The following is a 25983-nucleotide window of genomic DNA, read 5'->3' as shown; positions in this document are numbered from 1 at the left end:
CCATAGGCCAAATTCAGAGGTGACGTAAATCATGGTGTGAATTACATACTGGGTGTAAGCTGGTCAGAAACAGGTGTACGTTGCCAAGCAGGGCAACATGCTTGGATCTGGCATTCAGTGGATGTGCAAAACATGTTTCACTTATCCTGCTTTGGTATTCTCTGGGAGCATTACGGATGGTGCAGTTAAAGGTGACCCTGGGGACAGAAGGGTGCTGCTGTGTATGACACCTCGTCATTGCTCTCCCTGAAACACGCCGCTTCTGCTCCTGGGACATGAGTGTCAGGTTGGCTTTGCACACCCGCTGCATGCTGAGTTATCCCACTTTACCTCTCAGCACCTGTTTCCTCACTAACTTACACTCCCTGTGTAATTTACACCACGGCCAGGCTAAAGTTGCTCCAGTGCCTCCCAAGCAGAGAGACCAGGGTGGAGGGGTGTCAGGGGTGGAGGGGTGTCAGATTTTCCCTGCAACTTGAAATGCCACCAAACTTCATGGACATTTCAGCCCCGAGAGCCAGACCCAAAAAGTCAGCTCCTCAGCGGGCATAAATCCCATTGACTCCAACTGACACAAAGCTGAAGGCTGGCCCTAAAGAGTCTCCTCTCCTTCTTATGGGGGCTAAATGCAGAGCAGCTCCCCTGAACTCAGCCCAGTGATACGGGCATGTATGAGGTCCCAGTCCAGCTCAGCAGGCCTGAGCCTCCTCTCACTTCAACTGTGTTTACACAGGTGGAACTCCATTAACTTCAGCGAGTTTATACCCCGTGTACAGGAGAGGAGAATCCGGCCCACTTCCAGAAAGGCGGTGCCATTCCAGGACATGCCATTTGTCTTCTGAGCACAGCTCCAGGTGACCCTTTTGGGGCTGGTGCCCAGACTGTAGAGAGGCTGCTGTGATCATTAAACATCCTCCCATGCCCACACTATCAGAGGTTCCCCAAACCTGTTTAACCTGTCTCTATTTACATTCATTTTGAACTGTGTAAGGCTGGGGCTATGTAAATACTTCCCTTTGGAACGGGCCCATTCCTCTTCCCCTACCCAGGCAGGAGATTAATCTTGTTAAGGTCTCAGTTATAATCCACAATGTAATGCTTTGCACATGAAAGGTGATTCAGTTGATTCTGGAGCTTGTTGAGAACTAATTTTAAAGGCAAGCCCATGGATGAGCAGAGAAATAGAGGAGGCATCACGGTCCCGCAGGAACTGCTGGCCCCTGTCCATGGGACTTTCATAGAGCTTAGGCAGAAAAAAAAATCATGTAACACTTTTCTCTCATTCAAATTCTGCTTTTTCATGAGCAATGAAAGGATTTTCTCTGCCCGGGAAGGGCTCACACTCCTCTCGGCTCCGTGCAAAGGGGAAAGCATGCATGCCAAGGAACCCAGCAAGGAGGGAGGGTGGGGAAGTGAGACAATAAAATATGACACCTGGCCTTGGAGTTAAAAAATAACAAGCCACCCAGCCCTCCGGTCTGTTAATGTAATCTCGGAGGTCTGAGCGTGCGATTGGAGTCACAGGGCAGGGAGCGATTTACGACCTGCAGGCTCCGATTGACAGCAAACTTAGAGGAGCGTTTGCAAAAAGGGGGGCAGTTCCCTGCCAAGGTTGGGTCCAAGTGAGCCATGCAACTTGCCCTCTCATTCAGAACACTTGTGGGGAAGGACCTGCGGGGAGAGCACAGAGGGGTAGCCCCCAGCTCAAGAAAAGCAATGACCCCAAGCTGCTTTGCACACCACTGCTTAGACTTACATTGTCATTCAAGGGGGAAGGCCAGCAGGGTTGGGGGTGTCGCCTCCAGGAGGCAAACGCTAAGGCATGGGTCGCCTCTGGAACGCAAGCAGTCAGGATGAGGAAGAAGGTCACCTCTAGAATTCAGCTCCAAGCCACCTTTGAGCCTCCCTGGATCCTGGGAGAGGCAGACAGGGGCTGAATTGGACCCTGGTGCAAGTCAGAGGCCTCCTAGGGACTGCTCCACCACTTGAGGGTTGACACGTACACTGGACTCCAGCCCTGCCCCCTCCCGCGCCGTCTGCACCCCAGAATGGCCTGCCCTGGGGAATCTGCAGCTGCCTCTTTAAAACAGCTTGGAAGTCACTCTGCACCACTTCAGTGATGCAAAGTGACCTTAGCAGGCCTCAGGATCTAGCCCTCAGTCATTAAGACATGTGGGAGCGGGACACCTCCTAAAGTCCTACTGGATACTTCTGCCAACAAAGGGCTAAATTCTGCCCTTAGTTGCAGCCCATGCAATGCTGTGGGGCTAGCCAAGGGAATGAAAGGGCAGAACTGGAGCAACAAGAAAGGGCAGACCAGCATTTAGGATCAGCCTCTCTCTCACTAAATCAAAGACAGGCCCTATTGCACGAGGTGGGGTCTGCCGGGGCGCTAGGAGCACCTCTCACCTAAACCCTGCTAGAGCGAGAACTTGCAAGGCTTCCCTCTCCTCCTCTGCCTGCCAGCCCCCAGCAGGCCGCTGTCTGCAGGCCCCATCAGTCTCCTCAAAGCCCTTGTCAACAGGTCGGTCAGTCGCTCCCAGCCTTCAGCACCCTGACACCTTCACTCGTGCTGCACATTCTCACACCCGCTCCACTGCAAAACTGCTCCTGGCAAAATACTTATCCGGCTCCTCCTCTACACTAGGCACATGCGCCACAGGGACATCTGCTCTGCTGGGACTGGGAGCTGGTGAAAGCACCTGCAGGGGTCCACTTGCTAACAGCTGGGCTTTGTATGTTTTCTGGCTGCCGTGCTCATCATACGCCCGGGCACGCCAAGCTGTTCGGGATGTGCCAGCATCAGCCTGTCAGCACTGCTGAGTGGCGCTGCTGTCCCATCGTTGGCAGAAGCACCACAGTCAGGCAGAGATGCTGTAATGATAATCCCATGCATTATGCTGGAGCTCGGCGCTGTACGAACGGAGAGTGAGACAGGCCCTGCCTTGAAGAGCTCACAGTCGGAGCATAAGATGAGCGCCAGCGGGTGCATGCAGCAAAGAGACATGGGGAACACCAGGAAAGGATGGGAGTTACTGATGCTAGGGTGAAAGCCTTGGCAACCCTCATCACCGGTAGGTAGCAGTAAATCCACTATCTCTCCGTATGCCCCAGGCCTGCCTGCCCTCGGCATTCTCTCTCTCTCTCTCTTTCTTGATCTCCTTGGGTGCAACTACATTTGAAGAAATGGTTATTTTCCTGCAATCAGCGATAAACATGGTTCCGGACACGCCTCTCAGGTCAGCCTGGGGCAGGGTGGTGGAGAGGGTCAGATTCTGTGTTTGTTTACGGCTCATGCAGCCCATGGTGGAGCCCCCACTGGCATCGGTCGGAGCTTTGCAGAGGGCAAAGGGGGAAATACAGCCTTTCGGGAGTAATGAAGTTTCAATTGTCACGGTCAGCCCCACTGTGAGCAAATCTGCTCCCCTTTAGGCCACTGCTACTTCTGCCCTCTCTCCCCCATCCCATTCTACTGTCTCTGAGGCGCTCGTCCCTGTTCCCCTAACTTTGTGAGTCAATTCCGTTCTTCCCTTGGAATTGCCATCCCTGCAGCAACTGTCACTTCCCCAAGGGCTTCCCTCCTACCTGTTCTATTCCATATCCTAGGAAGACCAGCTGTGAAATGTTGGCATAGAAAGGTCATCGCTGGGATTTAGAGTAGATGTTCTACAGAGATAAATGGGGAGCCAAGCAGTTCACACCTCTCAGAGCTACTGCACCAGGCTCTATGTAGACTCAGGCAGTCATCCCTATTTACACTTGGGTCATAGTGGGAAGCTTTTCTTTGCAACCACAACGGCTAGAAACCTACTTTTTTTAAAATGAAAGCTTAGATTTTGGAGAATTTGAATATGTCCCATGGGTAAGGCTATGATTGGGTCATGGAGGTCATAGAAATTGTGAATTTGAATGAAGTCTGTGAAATCTTGGAAGTGGCTAAAAACACATTGGATTAGGTCACCAGACTAAGCCGTGTTGTGACGCAGCACACAGGGTCACAGAGCCAGTCAGGATTGGCCATCCATGGGGGACTGAACGGACCAAACCTGAGTGGCGCTGTGACCCTGTGTGCCAGGTTGCAGTGCCCAGAGCGGGAAGCCAAGCCCAGCTCCGTGAGCCAGGAGCTGCCACAGAGGGCTGAGTGCAGGGTGGGCTCGCTCTCCAACCTCCCACCTCCTTATTGTTTTCTTCCTACCCTCTGCCATGAAATTGACTACACATTTACATACCAGACTCATAACCTACCATGGGCCACTGAATACACCACATGGGATGGATCTGGCCTGCAGGCGTATGGCTGGCAGCCCTGACCTAGAGCTTCCAGCATCTCAAAGCGGTTTAGATTACAATAAGAAATGGAAGGATGAGTACTGGCACCTCTGAAAGGCTCTTTCTGCCTTGCAGCTCCATGCAGTCCCTTCTGAGTGGTCCTCGGGCCAGCTCTGCCTCTGTCTTTGTGCTGTACACACCAAGTTTTATCTATTCCTGTCTGCCAGCCCCTTTCATTTCTTCTTCCACATTCCCTCCTTCTCTCTCAGGATGTTGATGTTGGACCAAAGAGCACAACTATTCAACTCAGAATATATGACACACAATATTTTAGCTTGATGAAACTTTAGAGATATTCCTGTGACCATTTCCCAGCTATAGTTTGACCTTCAGTCTGAAACCCATTTGAGTTCATTTTATTTTATTGTTACCTGGTTTGGTTTTTAACTTTGGCATCAGGCTACAGCTCCAAAAGGTGTCAATTTACTCTAGCTATTGAGTGCCTCTCGTCCCTGCTGCAGATCTATTTATGTTAATAGGGCCAGGCCCTTAGTTTCTGCTGCATGTTGCTGCAGAATTTTGGCTTAGCACTGAGAAGTAGGAATCAGTTTCCTCTGTACAGGTAGAGGCAGGTCTCTCTTTAGCTGCGTTTCCCAGAAAGACCCAAAGCAGCATTACTGGGCTCCCATAAAGGGAATCGTAAAGCACCTGCCTACATTGAAAGCCAGAAGCAGAGCTGCTGCTGTTTCACACATGGTGGCTAGTTTGTTTTTTTTATTGCTTCGCTACTAGTCTGAGCGCTACTGTGGGATCAGTCTGTTCTCATTCCTCTGGAGAGTTAGACAATGGAATGGGGCCTTAGGTCTGCTATAATTAAGACAGTGCTCTGTTCCAGTTAGAGTCACTAACAGCTGAAGCGGGGATTAAGGTTTCATATTGGATTTTATGACTTCTGCCATTTGTAAAGGAATCTGGTTTAAATGCTCTTCAGACTCAGCTGGCTAATGTCGGCGCAGTGGCTCTTTTGAGCACGGTGCTGGGGCACATTCGCTGCTGTGAAAGCTGATGATGAAAACCAGGGCTCTCCAGTCAGGAACATATCCACCAGCTTTGTTACTTAATTAAGCATGCACACCATGAGGGAGCTGCTTGCTAGCATCTGGAGAGAATTAAGGTTCCCTGTATTCTGACGAGCTGAGTTTCTGTAGCACAATAGGCCTATGCTATAGAAACAACATGATGTCCACTCCAGACTCCATGAATATCATCCCCTGCTCCCCAACTAGTGAGACTTAATGCTCATGAAAGCAAGAATGAGGATGCCACAGGCAGGGGCCAAACAAACTCCATGAACTGTCCCTCGGTTCCAGCCTGCCGTGTCCTTGCTCGTCTAGTTCTTGAGACGTAGAGAGTCATCTGTCAACCAGCTGCACCTAGAATAAATTTTCACCACTGACTGTGGGAGCAGCAACCTAGATCTCAAGTTTACACAAGAGACCTCCCAAACCACGCCCCCCCCCGAGTGCTGTGGGAGGGTGTGTTGACAGCCGGTGGCACACTCTATCCAGAGACGGCGCTAAACCAATGCCTGGCATGAAGCATGTGCTGCTGGAGGTGCCAGTGTTTGGATGAGTTGTAAAACTGAAGTCAGTGCCTCTTCTGGCCATTAGAGATCCCATGGCATTTTCCCCAAGAGTAGAGGGGTTCTATCCAGGGTCTCAGCAAAACTTCACTTTGGGGGAATTCCCTCTGTGAGTTTGATTGAATACAATATTCTACTTCACTTCCTGTCCCAAAAGATGTGTGTCGTACTTGTATGAGCTTACATGCCACTCTCTGATACAGAGGTGATTGGGTGACATCGTGCCTATTTATACAGGCGATGAACTTGGCACAGGGAGACTGTAGATTACAGGTTCCTGGAGCAGTTTACCTACTGCGTCCCAGGGGGATTCTGCCTATGGGCGGGCCGAGGAGGGTCCCGCCGTTGCTCTCCCTCAGGCTATGCTGTAGGAAAAGGACTCTACGTGCAATTGTCAGAGGCTGCTGAAGAGATGCATCTTCCTTGGCCCCTTTAGCTTCAGTCTCTCCCCAGAGAGAACCACTCACTTTGTGGGCAGTTTTGGACTCCTATGAAACTCCTAGCAGAGGTGAAAGTTTCAGTAGGTTTGTGCTGCCTTGGTGAGCTTCCTGCACCTGGGTTCAGAGAGGCAGAAACCATCCCATACACCCTGAATTTGGCCCATAGTTTGTAAAGAGCAATAGGTTCCCTCTCAGGTCATTCCCAATGGTGCCAGTTACTGCACCCTTTCCTGCGCATATCAATGCACCATCTCCTCTAATCATCATCAATAGCTCAAAATCGGCTGAAGAACCAGGTGAAGGTGGGGGGCTTTGTTCCAGGGCTTTCCCCCTTCTCACTCCACTGAAACACTAACAGGAGCTGCAGATAATTCACTCCGTTTCTTAGGTTTTCAGAGGACAACAAACTGCTTGTATCATTAACAACACAGCTATGGATTTTTGCTAGCAGCTGCTGCCCATGATGGGTTCAAAAGAACAAAACACTCAAGAGAACTGGAGGAGCTGGGGTGGGTTGGGGTAGAGACAAATGGGGGAAAGGGGAGGGGTGATGCCTCAGAATTATGCCCTTACTTCTCAACCATGAAATTACTTTGGACTCATCCATCTGAGGTTGGGCTAAAACAAGAGTCCAAGCATTTGGATATTCAGTGGTGACTCTGTATTGTTCCATCCAACAATTGCAAAAGTGACAGATCCCTATAACGTGCAAGTTTATGAGATTTGTACCTGTCTGCCTCTGAAAAGCCATTTCTTCCTTTGGTGAGTCTAGTGAAGGTATGCGTGTGTATTTGAGGTCTCCATGGATATATGTGTCTGTACAGAGAAGCTCAGCAAACCAGTTGCCTAAGTCTTTCATTTCATGCATACAATGTGAAATGAGTCTCCTGGTAGTTGGGGGATGTAGAGGTTAAACACTTAGTTACAGAATATAAAGTTTAAATTCAACCACACACACACACACACCAAAAAATGACTTTCACATTCTGGTAAATTCATGGCAGCGGCCAGGTTGCACCAAAGCAAGGAGATTTCATGTTAAAAAGGAAACTTTGTCCTTTAACCAGTTCTCTCCAACAGAATACGCACTCACATAACTAGCTGCATGTAAGATCTAGTCACAGGAATTGCAGCTCTGAATGCCCTGTGACTGTTCTTTTCTGCCATTTAATTTCTGTGATGCTTAAAAATATATTCTTGTCAATAAATTAAAAAAAAAAACATTAGCCACCCGTAGAGCTGAGGGAATAATTGCTGCCCAATTATTTGTTTGGCAAATTTTGTTTCCAATTTTTTGCTCATGGAATATGCATGAGCAGATCCACAATTTTCTTGAATTCATTCACTGTTTGAAAATCATTCCATGACTATTTTTGCACATTCTATTTTTAACAGTGCGAGCCTGCTGTTTCAGACAGCCTGAAACCCGACTGTGGAAAGGTGTGAACTGCCCTTCTTTAAGGGGAGTTAGCTCTGAAACCTAACAACTGAAGCACCGTTTGATCCTTTTAGCAGAAAGAGCCAGCAAATGTTCTTATCTCAAGCCGCCTCTTGAACGTCCCCCAGGTGTCAAAAGCCCCCACACCTCGCCTCTCATTATATAATTATTCATCATTACAAAAAAAGCTGCAAGACATTGGAAAGTGAAAATGTGAGAACACTCAAATAATTGAATTTCCAAGGTGATAACATAAGAGGTTACTCTTCCCATTATGTTATTCGTTTTCATATCTATGACATTCAAAACCTTCATCTTTTAACGATCAAATTAAGGTGCCACAATTTACAGCTGACAGCACTGAAATTCAGGTTCAGCTTGCTTTGGAATACATGAGACCTGGATATACTATGACAACGTAGTTTGAATAGAAGCAACACTGACAGATAATACTGTGGCCTGAGCTTTGCCTTCTGGCCTGGAATCACCCATTGAGTCCTCCACTAACTGAGGAAGTTCTTTCAACTTTTCAGAATCCTCCAGCATATCAAGCTCACTCTAATTCTTCCTCCATACTTTACCTATCAAGAGCTCAATGTGACCCGTTGCTGAAACAGCAGTAAGCACTGTGATGCTTATCTACAGCCCTGAATCAGGAAGGTAAAACATTGAGGAAGACTGGATAGGCACAGGTGGTGATAAACCTGGTACAGCTGAACTGCATGGAGCTGCTACCTGATAGGGAAAGCTTAAACTTTACAGTTTGTGAAGGTGTCTATGCTAGAGCTGGCCAAACTTGCCTTATAAAGTCAAAACCTACCCAGGTCTTTCCCTCAAACTCAAATCAACTTGAACCAAACCCTTTCAGAGATGCAAATAAGTTTACCTAAATTTCCTTCTATTTTTTTTTTTTTAATTTCCATGCCTGTTTTTAGCTTCTGGCTGACACTAGAAGCACAAGTGTTGAACAAAGCTAGAAGGACTGATCTGGTATTTATGGTCCAACCAGAAGCAAGAGGTAACAGAAATTTTACAGGAAAACATTGTACTTGTGAGATTCACTGCCCAGTTTTGAAGACCCAAGAAGTATAGTACATAAGAACATAGTAGAATAGGATAGTGCTTATCCAAGAACTTCAAGCCTTTCGATGCTCACCCATCACTAGTCTATGACAGACAGTTAAGATAAATAAGGTTAATTGACTTATTATTGTCACATAACTAAATCAGTGTCACTTGGTTGAAGAAAAAAGAAAAGGAGTACTTGTGGCACCTTAGAGACTAACAAATTTATTAGAGCATAAGCTTTCGTGAGCTACAGCTCACTTCATCGGATGCATTAATAAATTGGTTGAAGAAGTGTATCTGAACTTCTATTTAGAAGTTACAGGATGATTAGACAAGGTCCAAAGCCCAAACTTAGAAAATAATAGATGAAAAAAGGTGTGAAATGCAGCACATTTTAAAACTTGTGGTGACTGGAGGGTTGCCATGGATACACACGCTCAGAAGACAGAGTAGCTTAAAGTTTGGCAGTTCAAGGAAACCGTATAATTAATTGGTTTGGTCTGAAGTGTGCGTGTGTGTGTCCTTTTCTGTTGGAACTAGATAAACTGCTCCAAGATGTGACCTCCACTTTGACCTGAGACTAGATTTTTCATTGTTTTCAAAGGGAAAAAGAAACAATTTTTCTTGAAAATGGACAACAGAACCTGTAATGATGTCAACATGCCCAGACCACCTAGCCGGTTCAGCTGACTAAGGAAAGCCGGGCCTTTGAATTATTCCCCCATAACTAACTAGCAATGAGGCAAGCCTCCAGAGCTTTAGCTGTTTGCTTACTTACAACTTTAGGTGCTTTGTGACTAACCGTTTTGTGTCTTCAAATCTGAGCTGGAAATTCCTTTGGGAACAGAGTCTATCCCGAGATCCCCAATCCTTTCTAACTCCCCACTGCTCAGGACAGAATGACCATGGGAACAACCCCTTGGGACTCCTGCTTCCAGTTCCACCAAAATGAAAAATAACTAGAGGAAGAAGGGAAGCGAACTGAATTTTTTCAGACTCCAAAATAGATTTGGTTCTGGTGCCATTTCGATTCGGGGCAAGGGAGCAAGGCTTATACAGCCTGCCTCAGCCATTGTTTTTGGGCTGATCCAGTTCAGTATCGCTAAAGGAAAGTTCTGGATTTATTAGATGTGCTGTTGCTGGGAGGAGCCTACAAAGCAGAGTAAACCATAGTAACTGGTTCCTGTTTCCGGATACAGTAGATCAAGTGATAGGAAAATATTCTGGTTTTACTGGAAGACAATAATGATTGTTTTAAACAGTGTCCTAGGTGTGCATAGTGCTTTGCTAAGACCTAAGATGACAGCTTCTTGCCCCAAACTGACAGACACAGCACGGTCAGGGAAGATAATACACAATGAAGTGGGTGTGGAGGAAGGCAAAGGTGAGGGTACAATAAATAAGGAGCCTGTCATTTGTTTTGAGTTGTATGGCATCATGTGACGACGTTTTCTCCCCACGGGGGAGAAGTGTTGGAGCTGGCCCCGCACAGAGGAGCTGCGGATGGCAGCTGATGGAGAGTGGTAAGTTCTGTTCAGAGAGGAATCTGAAGATGGAGTGTGAGGCTTCACGTTGGACACGGTCAGGAGGGCTGCTGCAGACATCAGGGGAGAGAGTGGTACGAAGAGACAAATGGGGCCAGCCCTATATTAGTCCTTGTTTCCATTGTCAGCAGCTTTAAAAATGACCCAGGGGTGATCATGTGACCAATCCTGGCACTAGTGTTTTGTGAGGCATAATTAATCCTTAACGGGAGTTGAACTTTTGAGGAGAGCTGCTGTAAGTGTTGTACGTTGCAATTGTTTTTATTGCTGGGAGAGCTGCAAAGGTTCCGAATTAAGTCTGGAAAAGCCACAAGCTGTTTCTCCACAGAGCAGCTGAACGACATGGGCCTACTAATTTGGGCTAGGAATCCCATGAGACAATCGTCCCGTGTGTGGGATTTCACAGCCTCTGTGCTGGTTAGAGCTTCTGGGGTGGAGCCAGGAAGGGCAAAGGAATGTGAAAACCAAGGGAGGAGGGGAGGAGTCTCACACTCTCAGAGGTCCCCACAGTTTCAGTTCTGGGTGGAGTCTCGGCTGTTCTTGTTTTATCTGGAATAGTTCTTCTCCTGCTAGGAGTCTGAAAAGAGTGGGAGGAAATATTTCTTTCCTAGCATTTGAAAGGGACGTAAAAGAGACTCTTTCCTGCTGTGAACTTGGGGTCACTGACTATAAGGGCTCATTTTCTATCACTTTCCTAGGCCAAGGGGAAAACTAATGGAATCTCAGCCACCAGCCTTGGCAAAAGTGACGTCGTTATTCAGGTCCTTTTCCTGCAGTCCATGAAGTGGTGTTATGATTGGCTTACAGCATTCTTGTACTGTGTATTTCATGCTGGCCCTGCAGGAAGGCATCTAATTATATCATAACTTGGGTGACCCTTCCTAGCAATGCTGCATCCATAGTGTCAGCAGTGTACCATCCAAAAAGAGCAACTCTTGCTGTTATACAGTGGTGGGGTGCCTTGTTTGTGTCTGTAGCCCATGCGTCATGCCCCAGATGCCAGGGATGAGATCAGTGTGGGAGGGGAATGTTCAAACCTCATCATCATGGAAGGACACTGATCTAATTTAGAATTTCACTCCATCATTTTCACCCACTTTGTCCGGGAGAGGTGTAACTTTGATTATTGTCCTGTGTGCTCTGCATTGGATGTCACTGATCAGTTGACACACTGTGTATACACACTCAGTATACAGCATGGTCAATTTTGTAAATAGCTCAAAGGAAACAAAGAATTACAGAACAGGAAACAGCCACTTGGCCCAATGAGTGTAGCCCCTTAAGTTTATCTCAAGCCCGACTCCTTGCTTTGTCTTTGCATCTGCAAATCAACTCTTTCCTCATAAAAATGTCCAGCTGTCTCTTAAACCCATTCAGAGTAATTGCCTAAGGTGACCTAACTTGGCAACTATTCTATAGCATGTTGTCTAGTCAGAGTGAAATAATCCTGCTAGAATCCCCTGTTTATTTTTCACATTGCCTGCAGTCATGCCACACTGGGCTGTGATCTCGTCAGATAAGCAAGTTCTGATCTGTACTCAGATAGGAAATAACCACAGAAAACTCATGGTGGTGACTCACCATCTGAAAGTCTTCCCTTTGAATCACTCCTGAGCTAATGCCCCAGCATGGGCTGGGGCCACTGGGTTGCTGAAGGTGCTGGTTTTCAAATGAGATGTGAACCCGAGAGTCCTGACCATTTCTGCTTGTTAAAGACACTAAAGCACTTTACCGCCTGGTGAAATACCAAGTCCGGTTGTTACAGTCAAACCTAAAGTAACTATAGTCCCCCCTGTGGTTTACAGTGAATAATGTATTCTTCTCTTTCTGTTTCTAAAGCTGCTCTTTCTGCTACTTCATCAATCACTTGCCACCCTAAAGTTGGGTCCAGTTTGGTCACAAGTGATCATGCAACATTCCTAGATCTCTCATCGTAGAGAGAAGCTTAAGTCAAACTGTGGAGCAAGAGAGTTCAGATGCATCTTTATATATACATTCACACACAGTCACAGTCTATAAAGCACATTCATTTTTTTAGATCAAAGACACTATACAGGGCCATGCTTTCCCATATAGTCCCATATTTGATTGTCATCAAGCCCTTGAGCACAATGAGACTAGCTAAGGATTCTACCTTACCATCATTTAATATACCTCTTGTAGGACAGCACATGAGAATGAGCACTACTCTTTCCACCTGAGACATATAGTCTTAGCCTATAAGAAAAGGAGTACTTGTGGCACCTTAGAGACTAACAAATTTATTTGAGCATAAGCTTTCGTGAGCTACAGCTCACTTCATCGGATGCATTTGGTGGAATACATTTTGCAAATACAGACTAACACGGCTGCTACTCTGAAACCAGTCTTAGCCTATGAAATAATACTGCTCGCCTTACCGTCTCAGCAAGTGGATGGGGTTATTCATATGAAAACATGAACAAAACTGAAGAGCCCCCCCAGTATTCAAGACATGTTCAGGTATCATGATCAGAAAGAGAAGACTTTGATCCTGACTTGAATCACATTCCCACAAACAGCTGAAAACGCCATTGTCCAGACCAATGGATTTGAATCTGCTGTCACCGTGTGAAGACTGTGCCAGTTCTTCGAGCCTGGCTATTCTGCCTCTATCCACAAACACACTTGGTAACATTTTTAAACAGAAGCATCCATGATGTGGTCCTTCTACAGTCTCCAGCCATTGTTTGTATCTTGTAACATTTTTGTGGTATAGGTAGCTATGAAACTGTCATGTCTTTTGCGTACCACACCTTTAAATATTTAAGAACTGTTGCATGTGCAGAGTTTAACACCCATCTTCTTGGGTCCCGGTAGCCTGTATGAGAAGAGATACACCCACTGATCTGCCTTGGAGACTTTAGTTCTTGCATTTAATCTACAATAAAAACCTTTTTGTACTGAAAGTGTAGATTTCATTCTCTTTTAAGTGCCTGTCTGCCTCCTTTTCTAACTGTAGCCGAACATGTTTCGAACAGGAATAAAAGGGCAAAACCAAAATTATTGGTTAAACATCTGAAAGCGTCACCCAAAGTAACACTGTTGTTTTTCACTCTGTGAAATTCTCATGGTGAAACCAAACCAGAGGATGCTTGTGAAAAGGCCTGCTGTATAAAGCTTCACTTAGCTCCAGGTTGTTTTGTGACTATTCATGGGTCTCCCAGAAACTGCCATTCATTTCACTGGCCTTTGAGATATTGAAAATACTTTTGCCTTTCTTTTTTCCTACAGAACTAGCAAATGGACAGTTTTGGATGTACCACAGCCACTTGAAAGAAAAGCTAGTCCTAATCTAAATATACATCTACAAATAAGGACATTGTGGGCATCCAAAGCACACTTTTAAAAGTTTCCCTACTAAATACACTCACTACACCACAGCCTCTCTGCTCTAGCTCCTACTGATTTACAGAGCTGCTGCTGTGACCTTTTATAGCTGACCCAGCTATCCCAGAATGCTTTGCTAGGAGTTTTTTTTTCTTCCTTCTGCAATTGCTTACTCATGCTTAGCCACACCTAGGCTGCAGATACTGCAGTTAATTCCACTAGCACCTAGCTGCGGCTTCCCCATGCATTCATTCTTCCAGGGAGGAAAAGGCAGAGAGAGAAAATACTAAAGAAAAGCTTCTCTAGGTCCTTGTGGGAGGTTGAATTGTAGCATGTCTGCTTCTAGCTCTTCACAACCAGTGTTTTGGTGAGTTGCCTTGGGTAGCCCTAAATGTGTGAGTATTTGAACTCTAGCCCCAAATCTGAATTTCACAAATGACCTCAAGGTTTACGAGCGAGACCGGGGGGTAATATCTTGTATTGGACCGAATGCTGTTGGTGAAAGAGACAAGCTTTCAAACCAATGTTTATAAAAGGCTAAACCAAAATCTCAGCTACAAACATAGGTGTGTTGGGAACCTGGATCTGAGTTTTAGAAAGAGAGAGAGGTGTAGCTGTGGTGTCAGTGTCTTGGGAAAACTGACCTTCCCCCTTCATTTTTTTTTTTTAAAAAGTCACACAAGTATAAATTGGTTTGCTCCATTTTTAAATCCCTTTCACCCTGAACTTGCCTGTAACCCATTGGCCTGAAAGCTCAGCCCAGCAGTGGTTCAGCAGCTGTTCTCCCTTTTAACACTGCTTAAGGGTATGACTCACACAAAAGAAAAACCATGTAGGATTCAATCCTGAAAGGTACTGAGTGCTATTGAGCAGCCTCACTTCTCATCACAGCCCTCTGGGTGCTGTGGGTGTACCACTCCCCTTGAAGCTACTCCCAACACCTTGCAGAACCAGGCTGTGCAGAGAGTAACCCACTTATTTACTGTTGTTTATTGAGTACCAGTGATCAAAAAATGGTAATACATTTATACAGCTAGTGACCCTTCATAGTCCCATTAGATAGGAGGTAATGCATTATCAGGGATAGACATAAGTCCTTGTACTACAGGGCATGATTTAAACCCTCACTAATGGAGGTGAGAAAAAAACTTCCCCTAGCAGCAGATTATTCCATAGTGGTCATGATGGGGTTTCTTGCACCTTCCTCTGAAGCATGTAACTGTGGCCACTAGCAAAGAGAGGATACTGGATTAGATCAGAGAACGGGCAGTCCTGTGGTTTAGGTGCTAACCTAGCACTTAAGACCTGGGTTCAACTCCCTGCTCTGCCACAGATTTCCTGTATGACCCAGGGCAAGTCACTTAATTGCTCTGTTCATTAGTTCCCAGTCTGTGAAATGGGGATAACAGCCCTGCCTTACTTCACAGGAAAAAGGTGAGGATAATTAAAGACTGCAAGGTGCCAGATACTTCAATAATGGGCGCCATGCATTAGGGAGATGAATGGTTAGTCTGCTGCAACAGGGCAGTCCCTGCGTGTTTGGCACTATACAGGACATGAAATTAGAAAATCCTTTTACAGAGAGCAGAAAGGAGGTAATGGGAAACCCAGAGGAAGGCATAACCTGCTCTTATAACAGGACTTCTGCTGAAATCTGCCTTGGGGGTTGGATGCCCAATGGCCTCCAAATCCCCACGACAGATCTGAAAATCTCAGCCCTGGGCACAAACCATGTAATCGTGGCTTCAGCTCTCTTGGAGCACTACAGCATCTGCTTAAGGGTTGGTGGGGGAATGGAGATAGGGGATCACCTTCAGAGCAGTGCTGGAAAACAAGGGGCTAGGCTGTGGGCCTGAGAATCAAGGACAGAGATTGGGGGAACATGGGGGGGTTGCCCCCCAAACTGTACATGTTGATAGTGCAGGGGCACAATTTAAAGGTTTGGCCAACCCTGGATACGCTCCCCCCTCCTTACTCACAGGCAACACAAAATTGCTGTTAGAGTGTGTGTGTGTGGGGGGGTAATTTAAAGGTTATGGGGGGGGCACATGACCGCCCCACATATCGCCTCTGAATCTACAGAGGTTTTCAAACTATGGGGCACACTTTCCTAGATGGGCACGGAGGAACATTCAGGGGGGCGACACCAACCAGCCCTGCCCAGCTGGGCTCAGGGAGGGAGCACCGCATCTGCCCACTGACTCACTCATTAACTACAGTGTAATTTAAGGACCACTAAAAATCAGTAAATCCAGACGTTAGACCTACACCAATTATTAATAGTATTAAGCATCCCCCACTGCCTCTCCAAATATAGACATCAAACTACACCTGTGCTGAGAATCAGGAAATTCAATCCACTACATGGGAGGGAAAAGCCTGTCGTTGTCTAGTGCCAGCATGAAGGGGAATGATGAGACTCGTTCGAGCATTGAAGCAAAACGCAGCAGAATGGTGCCTATCAATCCGAACTGCTTCACTGTTTACAGGTGGGATGTTGTCATGAAATAAATCACTCCAACAAAGAGGAGGAAATTCTGTCATGGGGGGCGGGGCGGGGCAGGGCTTTGCAGCAAATAAAGCCCAGAGTGTTACCCAAAGATGTGGCCCCATTTTGACATCAAGATGTTCTGAGAGACACCAAACTAATGCACGCCACACCCGGGGCTGCTCATTGCCACCAGACAGGCACGGCAGGAGGAAAGGATAAGTCCATTGTTTTCCCTCATTTATTCCTTAGCAACTGAAAGCCCCCCTGTATTTTCCCATATTTGGGGCTAATGCGCTGGATCCTCATGCGGATGACATTCTGCCACCATGAATGATTAAGGGATCTGAATCTTCACAAATTGCTGGATCTCATTTCTGTTACTAGAGAACGATAAGCTAATGCACCCTGGGGACTTTACTTGGCTCTATATAAAAGGATCAGTGGGGTGTGGGGCTAGGAAAGGGAAGTCTGGGGCACATAGGGGTAGGGTTTCCCCTTGATGCATGTGCTTTGCAGGGGTACATGCAGACATTCACTTAGACTTGGTGCTGCTCTACACTGGGAAAAATTTCACATCCCTGAGTGACATAGCTATGCTGACCTGAGCCCTGGTGTAGACCATGCAAGGTTGATGGAAGAATACTTCTATCAACCTAGCTACCACCCCTCAAGGAGGTGGATTAACTACAGTAATGGGAGAGCCCTTCCCAGTGGTGTGGATAATGTTTATGCTGAAGCGCTACAGGGCCACAGCTGCAGCACGGATGTTGCAGTGTTTTAAGTATAGACATACTGTTGGTGTGTTCACTAGGGAAAAGGTATGTTCTTAACTCCAGTTAGCGAGCTCGAGGTAAATCCTAGTGAAGATGGAGACGTGTAGTTTCTGCATGAGTTAGCAGGCCGAGTTAAAGACTAGGCATCCCCATAGTCCTTAAATTGACCTGCCAACTTGTGTGAAAACTACAACCTGCCTTGTCTTCACTAGGCTTCTACCCTGTGTTAGTTAAGTGGCATTAAGAACACCCCTTCTATCCTGTGGAAAACGAGGCTTAGGAGGAGTCATAACCCTTGCTTCAACATGTGGGTTCTGATGCACCCCCAAACTTCAAGTGACTCAGCTGAGACCACGATTTCAGTTAGTTTACAATCAAAACTTGGCCCATGTCCACTCCAAGTTCTACCCAGCCAGCTTGTTCAGAAAATTCATCCCACGTTCGCTCAAAGCCCTGTTTCAAGGAAAATTCATCCCACCCCTTTAACGCCCTGAGTCGTAGCCACCCCACCATCTTTGTTGCAAAAGAGGGAAGAGCAAGGCCGTCTATGCAGCCTATCAACACGATTGCTAATCATCCAGCAGGAGTCACTGCTGCAAAGCTCTGCAAAACTCTCTTTCCCCTCTGGAGCTGAGTGCAGTGAATCTGCAGTGCCGTCAAGAATGGGATTATTTGACAATCTTTCTTGCTATGCCTGTGACATTTCCCACCCTGAGCAGGGCCTGAAGAACCTGTTTAACTCTGTCCCTCTGCGTGGCTGCATGATCAGTCCATTGCAAACGCAGTGGATTAGTTTCACCTTTTCATAATTCTGCACCTACAGTTGTACCAGGAGGTGGAAACAGGATTAAAAACCATGGGGCAGGAGAAAGCAGCCATAAAACTTGGAATGTCCCAGGCAGCCATATTTGACCTTAAAGTTTGCAAGCTTAGGGAAATGGTAATGTAACCAAGAAAGCCAGCAGATGGAATTCAGCTACCCAGCAGGAACTGGAAACAAATGAATTGACTAACTGAAATATACATTCACACTGATCTCTCTGCATCAACAGCACACTATTTACCATCGAGTACAATAATATTGAATCAAGATTTGCATGGAAGGGTAATTTCTATTCCATGGCACAAGATAATTTCCCAAGACCTTTTTTCCCCCCAGAGATGCAAAAACATTTACTTTAACGATAATGAAAATAAACTTTTCGATCAGATAAACCAAAACTACCAACTGTTAGGAGGAGGATTAACTTAGGCTGACTTTTTTTTTTTTTTTAAATGTAGCATGAGGAAAAGCCCTGGGGACAAAACATTTGCAGGCCAGGTTTTAGTGTACGTTGAACGAATAGTTTCTCTGAGGAAAAATGTTTAGTGCTGACAAGTATCAGTTTTCGTTACTTGGAGTGTCAACTAGCGCAGTTTTAATCAACAGGATTATAAGCAAAATCAAGAAGTGTGGTCTGCTGGTTAGAGCGGGGCACTGGGAGTCGGGATGTTTGGTTCTCTTCTTAGCTGTGAAACTGGCTCTGCTGTGGGACTGTGGGCAAGTCACTAAACGCTGGATTGGGCCTGCACAGCAGAACTATGATGGTTCTGTTGCCTCGCTAGGCCACTGAGCCCAGGCACTCAGGAGTATGTGGGTACAAAATGTACTTTTTATTATTTGAGTCACAACAACTCTAAGGGTAGGTTGACAGTGAAATCAAAGACTTATGACATGGCCATGGCTGGTCCAGGTCAACTGACTCAGGCTCACAGGGCTCAAAATTGCTATGTATACATTCAGGCTTGGGAAGGAGCTGAACTCTGGGACCCTCCCCCTTCATGGGGTCCCAGAGCAAAGGCTCCAGCCTGAAGCCTGAATGTCTACACTGCAATTTTACAGCCTGAGCCACAGTCAGCTGACCCAGGCCAGCCACGGGTATTTAATTGCTGTGTTGACATACCCTTAGAGGCCCCAACCAAGATGAGGGCACCGGTGTGTCAGGCACTGTACAAATATATGGTGATAGAAAGTCCCTGCCGCAAAGAGCTCACAAACTAAACCAAAGGAGGTGGGGGGAACAGAGACAGAGAAGTGAAGTGACGCACCCAAGGTCACACAGCAGGTTAGAGGCAGAACTAGGAACAGAACCCAGGTGTCCCAAACCCTGCTCCCCTGATCTAACCACTAAATAGCTATCTACCTTCCTCATCTCTGCAAGCTCTTCACTGAGAGACTCCCACTCCTGCAGCCCTTATAAGACCAGGTTGGAGCGGAGCAAGCTGCTCACCCACTGCAAATATAACTGGAAAAAACTCAGCATTCGCTTTCCCTGTTATCAGAAACGTTAGACCACAAAAGATAAGGTGATTAGCAGTAACATAGCTCTGGTGCTCCAGGCAGATAGCAGGAGAGATATGCTGCTTATCTTATCGGCTCCTTTATAATGGCTCCCCTGGTGTCTCTATAATTTTCTGATAATATTATAAACAGAACTGATAACATTTTATCTTTCTTATACTGTTGGCTTTGGCTTCTTTTCGCCAACCCTTTACTTAACAGGTTGACTTTTCCCTTTTCCACTAAGTGGATTCTCCCTGTATTTTTGTTGTTCTATTTTAATTTCTTTTAAAATCCATTTCACCCTGCTGTCCCCTTGAGGTTTCTTTACAGTCCCCCTTCTGAACTGTCACTTTATCTTAACAAGAAAAGGAGTACTTGTGGCATCTCAGAGACTAACAAATTTATTTGAGCATAAGCTTTCATGAGCTACAGCATGCGTGCATCCCATGAAGTGAGCTGTAGCTCATGAAAGCTTATGGTCAAATAAATTTGTTAGTCTCTAAGGTGCCACAAGTACTCCTTTTCTTTTTGCAAATACAGACTAACATGGCTGTTACTCTGAAACCTGTTTATCTTAACAGGACACGCTGGGCTAATTGGCTTTTTTCATCCATAATGGCAGCAATAAGAATCCTTTGCACGTGCATACAGGAGCATCTTTCATCCAGATCATCTTGAGACACATTCGTTAAGAAAGGGCCACAGAGTCCCCTCCTTGAGTTTTTTCCTTGCATAGGAGACCTTCAGGAATTTGGTCTCTAAGAGTTTCCTTCTGATCATTGCCATGGGGCAGCAGGATTTGCCCTTATGCTGTATGGATGTATTTAGAGAGAGAGCAAAGGGCTTTTCCTTGTGTTCCTGCGTACATGATCGAGACACGTTGTCTGGAAGAGAATTATTTCACAGATGGCAGCTCTGCAGAGAAACATCTCTCTCTTATAAATGGCATTTTGGAGAGAAGTTTCATCCTTTTGTAGTAAATTATTCCAGAAACCTAGCATAGCAACCATTGTTAGCCAGCAATGTCTGCCATGCTATAAGTGAGTTTTACTCTATCTAAGCCTGACCCAAAGCCCACTGAAGTCCTTCCACTGACTTTAATGGGCTTTGGATCAGGACCTATATCCCCTATTTCTCTTCTCAGTTTACTGTTAAAAACTCTTCCCCTCCCCCCCCCCCCCCCGTCCCGCCTCTTGTTGGCACCACACACTAAGCAGCTATAACAAATAAGCTGTATGGCATGATAGTTAAAGATAGTTATCAGGTCCATCCACTTTGCAAGAGCAGGACAGCGGGATGTCAGAAACAATAACAAAGAAGAGAATTTCTAACTTGAAATTGACAATAGCAAGAAGCATTAAGGGGCGCAGCAGGGCTGGGGTTAGGTCCCACATGGATACTCAGAATAGAACATGAATTGAGTCTGCGGTACGACAGTGCACCCAGAGCCCTCTGACTTGTGAGCAAGATCAGCTCTGGATTCAGATCCAAACTCAAATTTTGCATCTTAGGCTTCTCTCTATAATGAGACAAACTGCAACGCCATTTCTGAACACTCCCAGACTTTGCGGGAAATTTGGATTCGGATCCAAGCCCAGGCCCGTCTCTAGAACACAGCTGATTAGGCTGCAGCAGTGCCAAAGGTCTTTGAGCCTGACTGAAGCCAATACCTCTAAGGTGTGAAAGCCATCCAATCTGTGGACTCTCTGACGACTGCCAACATGCAGGCCAACTAGTGGCTGCGGTGAAACAGACGCATGGGCCTGGATCCTCAAAGGATTTAGATGCCTAATTGCCATGGGAGCTAGTCACTTGGAACTGAGCTGGCATGTGGCAAAGGTCCATTTTTACCAAGTCATGTGGTATAACTGTGGCCTTAAAAAGAATTTAGTGACAGCAATGTCCCAGTTCACCAGCCAACCAGCCCCAAACCCAATCATAGCAGAAGTTAGCCTTCAGTTTGGGGCTGGGATTAGGGTTTAAATGGACCTGCCTCTAACCATGACAACCCTCAGTGTCAGGACTGAGGTGTACCAGTGTCCGAGGCCCCTGCAATGGTAGGGAATTAAGTGAGATACACCCAGATAATCCCACCGAGTGACCCATGAGACAGAATCATGAGGAATGTGGACCCACCCAACGTCACTGTCAATCTGATCTAGGGGAAGACTGGTTCCCAGCCCCACATAGGGTGATCAGTTAGGTCCTGAGCATGTCAGCAAGATGCAGCCATCCATGAGAGACAGAATTCTCAGTACTACCTCACAGCACTGGCCCACCCTGTCCAGGGGCCCATCTCCCACTGTGGCCATCTCTGATTTTTCAGAGGAAGGAAACCACTCCCCAGCCCAAGATAATACATTGGTGGGAAAAATCCATTCCTGGCCCCTGCAAGTGTCCAGCAGAAGCCCCGAAGCACGTGTGGCATCTTTCTAATACAGGAGTAATATTAAATCCAGAGATGAGATCTGACTGGGGTCCCTGGAAGATGAGTCAGCAGACACCTCAGAGCAGATGGGCCACCATGTTTTTACATTATCCTTGACATTCTCTCATGGAGGATATTACAGTATCTTCAAAAACTAAGTACAGCCACCTGCCAATCTGTATATTCCTGTGCTGAGAAATTACAGCATTTGGAGACAGTAACTTTTGGGAATTAATTTAGATGAAATAGTACCAAAATAAGTCAGGAAGATAAAATATTATTATTTTTGTATTACATTAGTGCTGAGAGATACCAAGATAAGGGCCTCATTGTGCGAGGCATTGTACAAACACATAGGAAGAAGAAGTTCTTGCCCTGAAGAATTTACACACTCAATATATAAGAGAAAGGAAATATTATCCTTGTTTTACAGATGGGGAACTGAACTGGAGAGAGATGAGGTGATGTGCCCAAGGCCATACAAGAAGTCTGTGGTGGAGGTGGGAATCGAACTCAGATCTTCCAAGTCTGTCTTAATTACAAAGCTACCCTTTCTTGCCACAACTTCTTAGAACTCAATGGTCTCTAAACAGTTCTCTTTAGAGCCCCTCGAGGTATTTGTAAATCCATGTTCAGCACATTTGTATGGGTAACACCAGTGGTGCTGCAATTCAAGGCAAACCTACACATTGATATATAACATCAGACAGGATGTGTGACTGTTGATAGTGGGGAGGGGGCACAATTTAAAGGTTTCAGTGGTATGCAGTGGGGTTCAGAGCAGGGCATATAAACCCTGGCAGAAATGGGGGGGCATGTGACCCCATGTGTCATGCCATGCATCTTCTCTGCATAACATACCCCCCAAAATATAACATGCCATAATTTTCCAACGCTAAACTCCAAATTATGGATTCCTTAAAGACATTTTAGAAATGTGTTTTATCTAAAATTCACTGCCCCTTCTTTACAAGTCTCTCTCTCTCCCATATAGTACTTAGTCCTGCCACAAGTGCAGAGGACTGGACTAGATGACCTCTTGAGGTCCCCTCCAGTTCTATGATTCTATGATATTCATCTAAGTATTGTATTGGGCCTTTCAAAGGATATCTGGGCACTATACTGCCTCATGGGGAAGGCTACTACCATATTTCCCAATATAATGAAACTCCATTCTAACCACAGATCTTCTTTGCTTTCCTCTTGAGAATGGTGTTATAAAATGGAGCTGAATGAATATCCTTTGGTCATTTAAGGAACGCCTGGCTTCATACATTCCTGTATATTACAGCAGCACCCCAAGGCCCATCTGATATCAGACCCCCATTGTGTTAGAAGCTGTTCAAAAACAGTCCCTCCCCTGAAGAGTTTACAATCTACAATTACAAGACAGTCAAAGGGTAGGCTGAGAAACAGAGAGAGATGAAGGCCCAGATCATCAAAGATATTTAGGGTCTTTGAAATCAATGGACATTAGGAGCCTAAATACCTTTGAGGAACTGGGCCAAAGTGACTTACCCAAATCACACAGCAAGTCAGTAACAAAACCATGAATAGACGCCAGATCTCTTGAGTCCTAGCCCACTGGCCCACCCTTCCTGTGTTCTTGGAAGCTCCCTCACTCTCCTGAAAACCCACTAGTTCCATGACACATTCCTGTAACAATGACCAACTACATTTCTGAATGGCATGATTTGCTCTATACTGTACCAGCCTGTGGCAATAGAACGTAAAGCCAATGGAAAGGGTGATTTATTTAACACACCCATCTCGCCCTACACACACTATGTATATAACAGATGTACATCTACAGTGCTTAATATATAATTTTAGACATTAATTAAATGAAGGGCTCACTTTTAATACATTGCATATAAAAAAAACCAAAGCAGTCTATGAGCACCAAAGAGCCTTCAGAAGACCAAAGATGGGCTCTCAGGCCTACTTAAAGTCAGGTCTATTTAAAGGGTCTCATTCTTGTTTTCTCAAAGGGCCCTTTACACCGTGCTGGCAGTGTAAAGGGGCCTTAATGTAAACGAGAATCGGCCTCCAAATTCTCACGGTCCTGATCCTGCATCCCTGATGTCAAACAGTTCTTTGCCACTAATTTTAAAGGCTGAGGGGTCAGGCTCCAGAGACAAGGCCTATAATCATTTTGGTTGTATTGTGTCATTTTTCCTAGAGGCTGTTTCAGATGGAGCGAAGTTCTAAAGATGGCCCAGTTAAATGGTAAAAGGAGAGAACACACTCACAGCCATCTGCACACTGCTTATCGTGCAGTGATAGTCAGGCTGATAATCTGGGGTGTTACCATGCAGATTACCCCTAATTTCAGATCTGTTTACTGAGCCTTTACACAGAGATTACTTGCAATTCTTGTCAAGGGGTGATCTCAAAAGTTTACTCTTGATTTGATAGCTTTTTTTTGTGTGGTTCAGAGAGGGTTAAAGCAAAAATGTTCACAGGTTCCCCTATGAAGAGTTAAACATTGTTCCTGGAATCAAAACGGTTGGCAACTGGCAACCTGCAGCCAGGACAGTCATTGTAATATCTAAATACCTACTCACAAGAGCAGCAATACCAGATCTGCATGCAGCTGTGTTGTCTGCCTGCTCCGTTCGCAGAAGTACTGCTTCCCAGAGTGGTCCTGCTTGGAAAAACATGACAGCCTTAGTTGTCGGCTGCTCTGGGAGGACGTTTATTCCTCCTACTTTGACTGCATGGTGTGGTAATACATTTTCTTCTTCTGTTACTTCCTTGGGAGGTGTTTGTGTGTTAGTGCTTCGGAGGGTCTCTGCCACAGCGGGTCTCCACGAATCTTCCAATTGTGGAAAGCAGAGAGGGGAAGCACGTATTAAGAGATGGAAAGCTCTCTGCCAGTGCAGGATTGTTCTCTAATGTTATATCTTACTAGTGTTCTCTCCCTTTTTACATGGGTCTGCGAGATGCTTCCAGGACAATACAGATATATCACACAACAGGTACGAGTGTTACTTAAGAGATGTAGTCTTCAGCAGCTGGAAAACACAAACCAAAGTGATTTTTCCTGAACTATGAAGACTTTTTAAAGTTTCTGGTTTGGAAACCAATTATTTAGAGTCCAGTTACCTCCAAATAGAAGGATTGGGGTCCATGCAGTCAGGGGCTGGATGTTTTGCTGCTGAATGTTTGTAGTTATTTGTGCCTTACCTACCAAGTGCTGCTCCAGTTCCTTTTTCATCCCAGGAAGCCCAGGCTGCCCCAAAAGCCTTATGTTGTTGATTGATGGGGCTTGTGAAAGACTGAGCAGTCTGTGGTGCTGTGACAGTGAAAATTTTGGTCACCCATCACAAATGGTTTATAAAGGGATAAGAAGTGTGTAATAGAGACTTAGTTTGGCCTCCATTGTATGCAAGGTCTAAGAACAAATTTTAAAAGAGAAAATAGTTAAGGGCATAGAGGTAAATGGTAATTGGGATAAAATACAACATGGTTTTACTAAAGGTAGATCATGTCGGACCAACCTGATCTCTTTCTTTGAGAAGATAATTGATTTTCTAGACAAAGGAAGACCTAATCTACCTGGATTTCAGTAAGGAATTTGATAGATTCCACATGGGAAATTATTAGTTAAATTTGAGAAGATGGGGATTAATACAAGACTTGAACAGTGGGTAAGGAACTGGTTAAAGTTGAGATTACAGCGGATCATACTGAAAGGCGAATGTCCAGCTAGAAGGAGGTTACTACTGGAATTCTAAGTGATCAGTCTTGGGACCAATCTAATTTAACATTTTCATTAATGACCTTGGCATAAAAAGTGGGAGTGTGCTAATACAATTTGAGGATGACACAAAGTTGGGAGGTATTGCCAATAGAGGAGAACCGGAATGTCATACAAGATTTGGATGACCTTGAAAACTGGAATAATAGAAATAGGATGAAATGTAATAGTGCAAAGTCATGCACTTAGTGAATAACAACAAGAATGTTTGCTATGAACTGGGGCTGTATCAGTTGGAAGCGACAGAGGAAAAGAAAGACCTGGGTGTACTGGTCAATCAAAGGATGACTATGAGCTACCAGTGTGATGTGGCTGTGAAAAAGGTTAATGTAGTCCTAGGATGCATCAGGAGAAATATTTCCAATAGAGACAGGGAGGTGTTATTACCATTATACAAGGCACTGGTCAGACCTCATCTGGAATATTGTGTAGAATTCTGGTCTCCCAAGTTTAAAA

The 25983-nt window shown here is 45.5% G+C and overlaps 1 long non-coding RNA gene across 1 annotated transcript in view; it reads right to left on the bottom strand.

The window, feature by feature from the left end:
• Positions 1–25016, bottom strand: part of LOC122456777 — a 103723-nt gene extending 78707 nt beyond the window's left edge. Inside the window, exon 1 of the long non-coding RNA XR_006275833.1 lies at positions 24332–25016. This is a non-coding gene — a long non-coding RNA (uncharacterized LOC122456777). The remainder of the gene's footprint in view (positions 1–24331) is intronic.
• Between the last annotated feature and the right edge of the window lie 967 nt (positions 25017–25983).

Source organism: Dermochelys coriacea, chromosome 15 (genome assembly GCF_009764565.3).
Source record: "Dermochelys coriacea isolate rDerCor1 chromosome 15, rDerCor1.pri.v4, whole genome shotgun sequence".
NCBI lineage: Eukaryota > Metazoa > Chordata > Testudines > Dermochelyidae > Dermochelys > Dermochelys coriacea.
The sequence above is the reverse complement of the archived record's forward strand: the minus strand, read 5'-3'. Positions and strand labels throughout refer to the sequence as shown.